Below are 9,809 nucleotides of genomic sequence, written 5' to 3'. Positions count from 1 at the left end.
GGCCGCAGAGCCTGCGCGTCCGGAGCCTGTGCTCCGCAACGGGAGAGGCCATAACAGAGGAAGGCCCGCATACCACAAAAAAAAAAAAAAAAGATATTACGTTATGGCCAAGTAGAATTATCAAAGGATTGCAAATTTGGTTTAGTGCTTGAAAATCAAGCACTGAAATTGGAAAGTATCATAGGCACCAATGTTTGGAGTGCTCTCCTTTCTCCCACTGTGGGCATTATGGGATTAGAGAAATCAGATGTTCGGAGGGACACAAAGCTGAGACTACATTGCAGACATGGTATTTGTAGGGCAAAGGGATGAAGATGCAGTCAGTGCTAAATAAATGTGCCCCAAGATCTGGGCTAGACAAGGAAGGAAATGAGCAGAAAAGGAAGGATTTCAGGCACTGGAGGTCTCGTAAGGCCAAAGAGCACATGAATAGATGCTCAATATCACTAATTATTAGAGACATGCAAATCAAAACTAATACAATGAGCTATCACCTCACACCAGTTAGAATGGCCATCATCAAAAAATCTACAAACAATAAATGCTGGAGAGGGTGTGGAGAAAAGGGAACCCTCTTGCACTGTTGGTGGGAATGTAAATTGATACAGCCACTATGGAGAACAGTATGGAGGTTCCTTAAAAAACTAAAAATAGAACTACCATACGACCCAGCAATCCCACTAATGGTCATATACCCTGAGAAAACCGTAATTCAAAAAGAGTCATGTACCACAATGTTCATTGCAGCTCTATTTACAACAACCAGGACATGAAAGCAACCTAAGTGTCCATAGACAGGTGAATGGATAAAGAAGATGTGGCACATATATACAATGGACTATTACTCAGCCATAAAAAGGAATGAAATTGGGTCATTTGTAGAGATGTGGATGGACCTAGAGTCTGTCATACAGAGTGAAGTAAGCCAGAAAGAGAAAATCAAATATCGTATATTAATGCATATATGTGGAATCTAGAAAAATGGTACAGATGAACCTGTTTGCAGGGCAGGAATGGAGACGCAGACATAAAGAACGGACATGTGGACACAGGGGAAGGAGAAGGTGGGATGAATTGGGAGATTACGATTAGGATTTTTAGGATTGACATACATACACTACCATGCATAAAATAGATAGCTAATGGGAACCTGCTGTAAAGCACAGGAAGCTCAGCTCAGTGCTCTGAGACGACCTAGATGGGGGGGATGGGGGTGGTGGGAGGGAGGTCCAAGAGGAAGGGAATATATGTATACATATAACTGACTCACTTCACTGTACAGCAGAAACTAACACAACATTGTAAAGCAATTATACTCCAATAAAAATAATTTAAAAAAACAGAGCAGGTGACATGGAACTCAGCCACTGCTATGAGATTTTGGTCACAATGAAATATTGCAGTTGAGTTTCCTAGGGGGTGAAACCATGTCCAATGATGTCGAATGGCTGGTGATAGTTGAGGTAGTAAGAGGTTAAAGGAGTTAGGAGGAGTTATGAGGCCAGGTTGTGTGGGATGGGTCTTCCACACAGATATTGTTGAGGTTACCTAGGATGATGGCAGGACCTGGGGTGGCAAGGAAGCCAGAGATCCAGTCCTCAGAAAATGGGGAAGAGTGACCAGAGTTCAGAAATGATAATCACAAAGGGAGATAGATGTTGGTATAGCAGTGTGCCCTATGCCCTGAAGGAGAATTGTGCCCTCGTATCTAGTGAAAAAGTAATACTACTACTGAAAAGATGCATTTTAATTTGATTAAATTGTAGGGGCAAAGTTTTCCAATGCAGCTAACTTTGTTTTTCTCTTATGCCAGTTTTTGGAAGAGTTGGTTTGAACACTTAGCTCATTGCATCTCTGAGAGAACAAATTAAGATAATGTATTTAAAATGCTCAGCACAGAGCCTGGCACTTAGTAAGTGATCAGTAAATGGGAGCTGTGACTATTATTATTATTATACTTTTGATTTATTTGACCCATGAAGTAATGTTATCCCTTTGAAAAGGTCCTTCTATGGGCTAGTGTTTTCCCTCTGGAGCTACCAGGCACAGTTATGTCTCTGCAAATGACAAATCCTCAGACATCTAGAGACAGCCAAGACATCCCTCATCGCTAGGCAAAATAACCCCAATTTCTTCTGTTTCTCCAAGAACCTCCTTTTTAGAATCCTGATGAAAGAATACATAACAAGCTCAGTTGTGGAGCCGGATACATAGTAAGTTCTCAGCATATCTTCTTTCCCTTTCCCACTGCACTGGCAACAGTTCATAGCCCCAGTCCCTAAAAGGATGGCTCAGGTGTGGCTATATGTTGATTGATTGACTTCAAAATGTCAATGCTAGGTTTAATTTTGAAAATCTAAAAAATTGGTTGACAATGAACTCTTTGAGAATTGAGGATCATGGGATTTTTTTTAAATCTTTTAAACTCAGTTCTAGGCTTACAGAGGATACTCAATAATGTTCCATAAAATGAAATAAATTCCCACTCTATATCGTGCCCTCCAGACAAATATGTCTCTTATTTTATTAGTAAAATTTAATAGGCAAAAAATGTGTTTTATACTTAAAGTCAATTAACTGGCATACCCACTCACAATTATGATTCTGGAACTTTCGTGGCACACCTAGTGTATTTCGTTCGTCTCTCGTTATTTCTTTCTTAAAAATTTATTTTCATTTATTTATTTATTTATAGTTTATTTTGGCTGCGCTGGGTCATAGTTGTGACATGCAGACTTCTTCGTTGCAGCATGCATGCAGGATCTAGTTCCCTGGCCAGGGATCGAACCCAGGCCCCCTGCATTGGGAGCGTGGAGTCTTACCCACTGGACCACCAGGGAAGTCTCAGTCTCTCACTATTTCTTCCCCACCAGAATGGAACCCAGCGAGCTAGGCAAGCCAAGCCGACTTTGATAGTGACTGTATGCCCTGTCCCCACCAGCTTTCAAACCACATCCTGTTGTCACAAGGGAGAACAGTAACACTGCACAATGGAGTGTGTGGGGGGGTGGGATCATTAGGGTGATTCCTCTCAGGCTGATTGGCACCTAGGCATAAGAGACTGAGATTTAAATGTTAGACTCTTGATTCTTATTTAGAAAAGTCTCTCTCTTCTCCTAACCCCCATCCCCCAAATCTAACACAATCTCTCATCTCCAAGTCTCTCTGATCAGCACAAGCTCTACTCTCTCTTCCCATCTGTGACTATTTTTCCCCATCCTGCTCCCCTTTTGGAAGAACTTTCTCCCTGCCCAAACAATTTCTTTTCAACTGTGTCTCGTTCTTCCCACCTCTACTCCCACTCCCCAAGCCAGACAGTAGCACACACACTAGTCATCATTTATCTACCTTTTTTGGGGCTGAGTGCTCTTGAATTTAATTTTGAGATGCTCTTCTTCAGAGATCACTCTCCTGCCTGTACACAACCTTCCACCATTGCAGTGTCTTTGGAAAAAACCATACCCCAACTTCAAACCTCATTCTCATTTGGACAATATGGTAAGTCTTGATTTTAGAATCTAATCTTAGAATCTAATCCCTCATTTCCATAGAAATCATCTTGACTACTTGCACACCATTCATATGATCCTGAGGTAGGCACAGAGGTCTTCTTCATCTGTAGAATTAAAAAGTCCGTATCTTAAAGTCCAGGAAAGCTTTCTGGTCTATTTATAGGAACTAGTATTGAAACACAGCAATATATCCCTTAAATTTATAAATATTTTTCTGGTTATTTTGACCTCAAGATTCATAGACTTGAGTCATTCATATACCTTGGTTAATGACACAGTCTTCATTACAAGGTCTCTCTTTTTTGTTTTAATTAATTTTATTCTTTTCCCATTTCCAACCCCATTTCCCTTCTGCCCCCATAGACATCCACCCTAATATACCTAATAAGCACCCTTTCAATCCATCATCTATATATTAATTTAGCTACATGTGTAATCTTGAAATTTTATAGTGTTTTTGCATAAATTGTATTGCACTACGAAATTCCATTTATTACTTTTTCACTTAGCATCATTTTTGTTTAATGATGTTGCTCTAGGTGTATTGCTACAAACTAAATGTTTATGCCCAGCCCCCCAGCACCAATTCATATACTGAAGCCCTATACTCCAATGTGATGGTAGTTGGAGACCAGGGCCTTTGGAAAGTAATTAGAGTTAGATGAGGTCATGAGGGTGGGGACCTCATAATGGGATTAGTGCTTTTATAAGAAGAGACGCCAGAGAGCTTGCTTTCTCTCTCTCTCTCTCTCTGCCACGTGAGGATGCAGGGAGAAGACACCATCTGCAAGTCAAGAAAGAGCCCTCACCCCCTAGAAACTGACCATGCTGTCACCCTAATTGGACTCCCAGCCTCCAGAACTGTGAGAAAATAAATGTCTGTTGTTTAAGCCACCCAGCCTATGGTATTTCATTATGGCAGCCTGAGCTGACCAAGACTTGTATCTAGACTATTAGTTCTGATTAGCCATGATATTCTCATCATGTGCATATATCACATTTTATTTGCCAGTCCACTAGTTATAGATATCTAGGTTCCCTTCAGTGCTATCACACAAAAGATGATTCCATAAACATACTTGGGACTCCCCTGGTGGCGCAGTGATTAAGGATCTGCCTGCCAGTGCAGGGTACATGGGTTCGATCCCTGGTCCGGGAAGATCCCACATGCTGCGGAGCAACTAAGCCCATGCGCCACAGCTACTGAAGCCCTCGCACCTACAGCCCGTGCTCTGCAACAAGAGAAGTCACCGCAATGAGAAGCCTTGGCACAGCAACAAAGACCCAACACAGCCAAAAATAAATAAATAAATAATTTTTTAAGAAAAACATACTTGCACGTGTCCCTTAATTGATCGGTTCCAGAACTATAAATTTGGTCATAGGGTTATGCGTATTTCATTTCCTTAAGCACCTCTAGATTACTCTCCAGAGCAGCTTTGCCAGTTCGCATTCCTGCCAGCAATACATGAGAGTATATGATTCCCCATATTGTCACCAGCTCATAATATTATCTGACTTTCTAATTTTGCCATTTAAATATGCATTTAGCGATATCTCATGGTTTTTCAACTTTACATTGTTCTGAGTACTACTGCAATTGGGCATTTCCCCATAATTTCAGATTTCCTATTCTGTGAAATGCCAATTCAAATATTTTGCTCATTTTCTACTGAACACATTTTTTTCTTGTTCCTAGATTTTGAACAATTTATGTTTTATATGTCATTAATAACTTCGTCTACTTCCAAAATGGATTTGAGGAAGAGTAACATAAAAATTCAGAGAAATAGGGCAGATAAATGAAGATCAAAAGAGTGATAGAAAAACCATATGGAAATGTCTATCCCAGTTCTTTGTTTTTTTAAATTGGGTTGATTTTTTGCTATTGAGTTTTAAGAGTTCCTTATGTATCTTGGATACTAACCCCTTGTCTGATAGATGGTTTGCAAATAGTTTCTCCCATTCCATCAGTTACCTTTTCATTCTGTTGATTGTTTCCTTTGCTATGCAGGTAAAAAGCAGAAGCTTTTTAGTTTGATTTAGTCCCCACTTACCTATTGTTGTTTTTGTTGCTTTTGGTGTCATAGCCAAGAAATCATTTCCAAGACCACTGTCAAGGAGTTTTTTCCTATGTTTTCTTCTAGGACTTTCACAGATAGGCACTGAAATATTTATTAAGAGGGTAGATCTCATATTAAGTGTTCTTGCCAGAAAAAAAAAAAAAAACCCAAACAAACCAAAAAAAAAAACCAAAGGGACACCAGGAAACTTTTGGATGTGATGGATATGTCTATTACCTTGATTGTGGTGATGGATTCACAGGTGTATTCAGGTGTCCAAACATTGAATTTTATACTTTACATATGTGCTTTTTTTTTGTATATCAATTATACCTCAATAAAGCTGATTTTTAAAAATGTAGAGCAAGGCAGAACCAAGGGTGAAATAGTTACCTGTACCTAACCAAGGGCAAAATACTTACCTCTACCTAACATAACTCTGAGTCTTCTGGCAGCCAAGACAAAAAGAAGAAATTATTTGTTTATTCAACACATGTTTTATGTTGAAGCTTTAAGATTTTAAATTCCCTTGGTCTTTTGGCTGGGTCTGAAGATAGAAAATAAATATGGTTTTGAGACAATAATCTGACTAAATCAAGCCTGAAAAATACAATCATCAGAACAACACTAGAGAAAATACTCTTTGGGGCTGAATCATCTCACTAATCATCATATCTGCAAAAAGCTTTTGAAACATTTGTTTTGGTATGAAAAATATTTTCAAGACATGTTGATTTTTAAGTTTTTCTTAAATTTGTTTTGAACGGTGGGAAGTAGAAGGCATTAAAACGTTTTGAAAATGTTTTCTCAAAACACTGTGATGCTAAGCAGTGTTTAAAGAATTTTGATTTGCAAATGTTGACTTCCAATGGCCATAAAAATTGCACTCCTCAGTGACAAATGAGTCTTCCACTGCTGGACTGGGGCCAGCTTGCCGTGGCTCCTGGCAGAAGGCTGCACAGAGTCAGCTTTTCAAGGGAGAGTCCCATTTGGGGACCTGGATCACTAGGAGTTAAGGCTTATGAACATTAAAAAAGCATATGGGGCTTCCCTGGTGGCGCAGTGGTTGCGCGTCCGCCTGCCGATGCAGGGGAACCGGGTTCGCGCCCCGGTCCGGGAGGATCCCACGTGCCGCGGAGCGGCTGGGCCCGTGAGCCATGGCCGCTGGGCCTGCGCGTCCGGAGCCTGTGCTCCGCAACGGGAGAGGCCACAACAGAGGGAGGCCCGCATACCACAAAAAAAAAAAAAAAAAAAAAAAAAAAAAAAAAAAAAGCATATGGTTGGGAAGCTCAGAGGCACAGTCCCTAGACCAATGGCCACCAGTAGTATCTTGAGTGTCTACTAGAGAAAGGTAGAGGGGTGAAGAAAGACGTGGCCCCTCAGGCTTCAACAGTCACCTTGGGGCTTCTGCTACTTGTTCAACTGGAGTGGGTGAGGTTTTGCAAACCACTTAACCAACGCTGGTTGGCTGGTACTTCTGGATCTTTATGAATCCTAGCATTCCAAAGCAGGAAAAAACATCTCAGAAAATACCACTGTTCAAGTGTATACTATGTTCCAGGCCCTGTGACAGGCACTTGACATATGTTGTATTCAATGTTCTCAGCAATCCCATGAGGTAGATAATAGTATTAACCTTATTCTATAGATGTAGAAACTGAGGCTTAGAGACTTATGTGACATCCCCAAGGTCACACAACTGGTACGTGGGGAAACTGAAGCTAGAACTGAGGTCCAAAAACTCCAAAACCTAGGCTTTTAACCATTTCATGATATTGCGTGCCTCCTCTCCAATCAGCCATGGGATTAGTAATTGATATTATTATATTCATTATATTAATAGTATCTTTTATTAATATTGTCATTTACTGCTTACCAAGCACTTTGTATCCTTGTCTCCCTAAGTAGATTATAAGCTCCTTAAGAGTGTGAACTGCCTTTTATTCTTGTACATCAAGAGTGCCTACTATGGCTCTAAGAACTTAGAAGGGAAGTAAGGAAGGAAAGGACTAATATTTATTCAGTACACACTATGCCCAAGGCACTATCCTGAGCATTTTATATGCTTTATCTCATTAAATCTTCACACCCCTATGATGTAAGTGCTATTAGAATTCCTGTTATATAGATGAAGAAACTGAGGCATAAAGAGTTTAAATGACTTGCTCAGAAGGAAGTCAGACACAAAAGAGTACATTCTGTATAATTCCATTTACATGAAGATTAAAACAGGAAAAATCGCTATATGGTGATAGATGTTATAATAGTAGCTACCTTTCCAAGGGGTACTGACTGTGAAGGGGCATGAGGGAGTCTCCTGAGATGCTGGAAATATTCTACATTTTGATCTGGGAGATGCATGTACATGGGTGTATGCATATGTAAAAATTCATCAGGTGACACAGTTAAGATTGATGCACATTTTTGTATATAAGTTGTACTTCAATTAAAAACTTTAAAATGACTTCCTTAGAGTATCATGATTAGTAAATGGCAGAGCTGAAATTTGAACCCAGTTCCATATAGTATGGAAAAGATATTATGGAAAAACCCGAAGGAACTTTCTGGCCAACCAAATACTTCAACTCTCATGCTTCCAAAATCCCTGCCTCCTCTCACTTCTGCCATTTTTATTTTTTTTACTATTATTTTTTAATTTTTTTAATTTATTATTATTTTTTTTTTTTTTTTTTGCGGTACGCGGGCCTCTCACTGTCGTGGCCTCTCCCGTTGCGGAGCACAGGCTCCGGACGCGCAGGCCCAGTGGCCATGGCTCACGGGCCCAGCCGCTCCGCGGCACGTGGGATCTTCCTGGACCGGGGCACGAACCCGTGTCCCCTGCATCGGCAGGCGGGCTCTCAACCACTGCGCCACCAGGGAAGCCCTGCCATTTTTATAAGTATCAGCTTGGTCCTCCTCTAGATAGTTTTCACTTCTCCTCACAGCTTCACTAGGTGAACATGAGCTGTGAGAACAGAATCCACTCAATATCTCACCCTCCAGCACCCTCCAGGCCCCTCACTCAACACATGAGCTTCCTTTTAATTAAGAGAGCACATTTTAATCCTCATGATGCCAATAATTCAAGCAGAGGCATCTATCAAATGGACTTTAGTAATTAAAAGCTGGTGATATTGAAATAATTCTTCAGCTTACCTTCTAATGATTGGAGAGTTTTGCAACCATACACTGGAAGCAATAATAAACAGCTTCAATTTAGTTAATCTATTCAATTTCAACAGTATTTATTGGTCAAAATATTCTGCACAAGCCATTGTGCTGGGTCCAGTGAAGACTAAACAGACGACAATGACAAAGTCCCTGGGGAGCTCTAAATCAAGTGGGGGAGGTAGATGCGCACAGGTACCTCTGCTCTGCCAGAAGGTAGAATGTTCTTGTTAGCATTACACAGCTGCAAAATGCTATGGGAATTGAGGAGGAGAGTTGACCTTAATGGTGGTAGGGTAGGGTGCATCATGGACGGCTTCTAAGAAGAGGTGGCTTTCAACTGAGCCATGAAGAATGGAACTTGAACTGGATAAAATCCTCAGCCTCATCCCTGATTTCTCTGTTTCTTTCTCTCTTACCCTACATCCAAACAATCCACAGGTCTGGTGGCTCTGCATTCAAAACATATCTTGTTTAATCTCCAAAACATACAAGCAGCTCATGCAACTCCATATCAAAAAAACAAACAACCCAATCCAAAAATGGGCAGAAGACCTAAATAGACACTTCTCCAAAGAAGACATACAGATTGCCAACAAACACATGAAAGGATGCTCAACATCACTAATCATTAGAGAAATGCAAATCGAAACTACAATGAGATATCACCTCACACAGGTCAGAATGGCCATCATGAAAAAATCTACAAACAATAAATGCTGCAGAGGGTGTGAAGAAAAGGGAACCCTCTTGCACTGTTGGTGTGAATGTAAATTGATACAGCCACTATGGAGAACAGTATGGAGGTTCCTTAAAAAACTACAAATAGAACTACCATACGACCCAGCAATTCCACTACTGGACATATAGCCTGAGACAACCATAATTCAAAAGGACACATGTACCCCAATGTTCATTGCCGCACTGTTTACAATAGCCAGGACATGGAAACAACCTAAATGTCCAACAGCAGATGAATGGATAAAGAAGATGTGGCACGTATATACAATGGAATATTACTCAGCCATAAAAAGAAATGAAATTGAGTTATTTGTAGTGCGGTGGA

At 40.5% G+C, this 9,809-nt stretch overlaps 1 protein-coding gene and 1 long non-coding RNA gene across 3 annotated transcripts in view; one reads left to right on the top strand and one right to left on the bottom strand.

Annotated features, from left to right (window-relative positions):
* LOC129391734 (uncharacterized) overlaps nucleotides 1–4,398 on the top strand; it is a 44,468-nt gene extending 40,070 nt beyond the window's left edge. The window contains exon 3 of one of the 2 annotated variants that reach the window (XR_008616382.1): nucleotides 4,283–4,398. This is a non-coding gene — a long non-coding RNA (uncharacterized lncRNA). Of the gene's footprint in view, nucleotides 1–4,275 lie in introns of both variants that reach the window. The other variant, XR_008616383.1, reaches the window with a different exon arrangement.
* Nucleotides 1–9,809, bottom strand: part of ARHGAP36 (Rho GTPase activating protein 36) — a 165,697-nt gene that overhangs the window by 71,136 nt on the left and 84,752 nt on the right. The window lies entirely within an intron of this gene.

Source organism: Physeter macrocephalus, chromosome 21, assembly GCF_002837175.3.
Source record: "Physeter macrocephalus isolate SW-GA chromosome 21, ASM283717v5, whole genome shotgun sequence".
NCBI lineage: Eukaryota > Metazoa > Chordata > Mammalia > Artiodactyla > Physeteridae > Physeter > Physeter macrocephalus.
The sequence above is the reverse complement of the archived record's forward strand: the minus strand, read 5'-3'. Positions and strand labels throughout refer to the sequence as shown.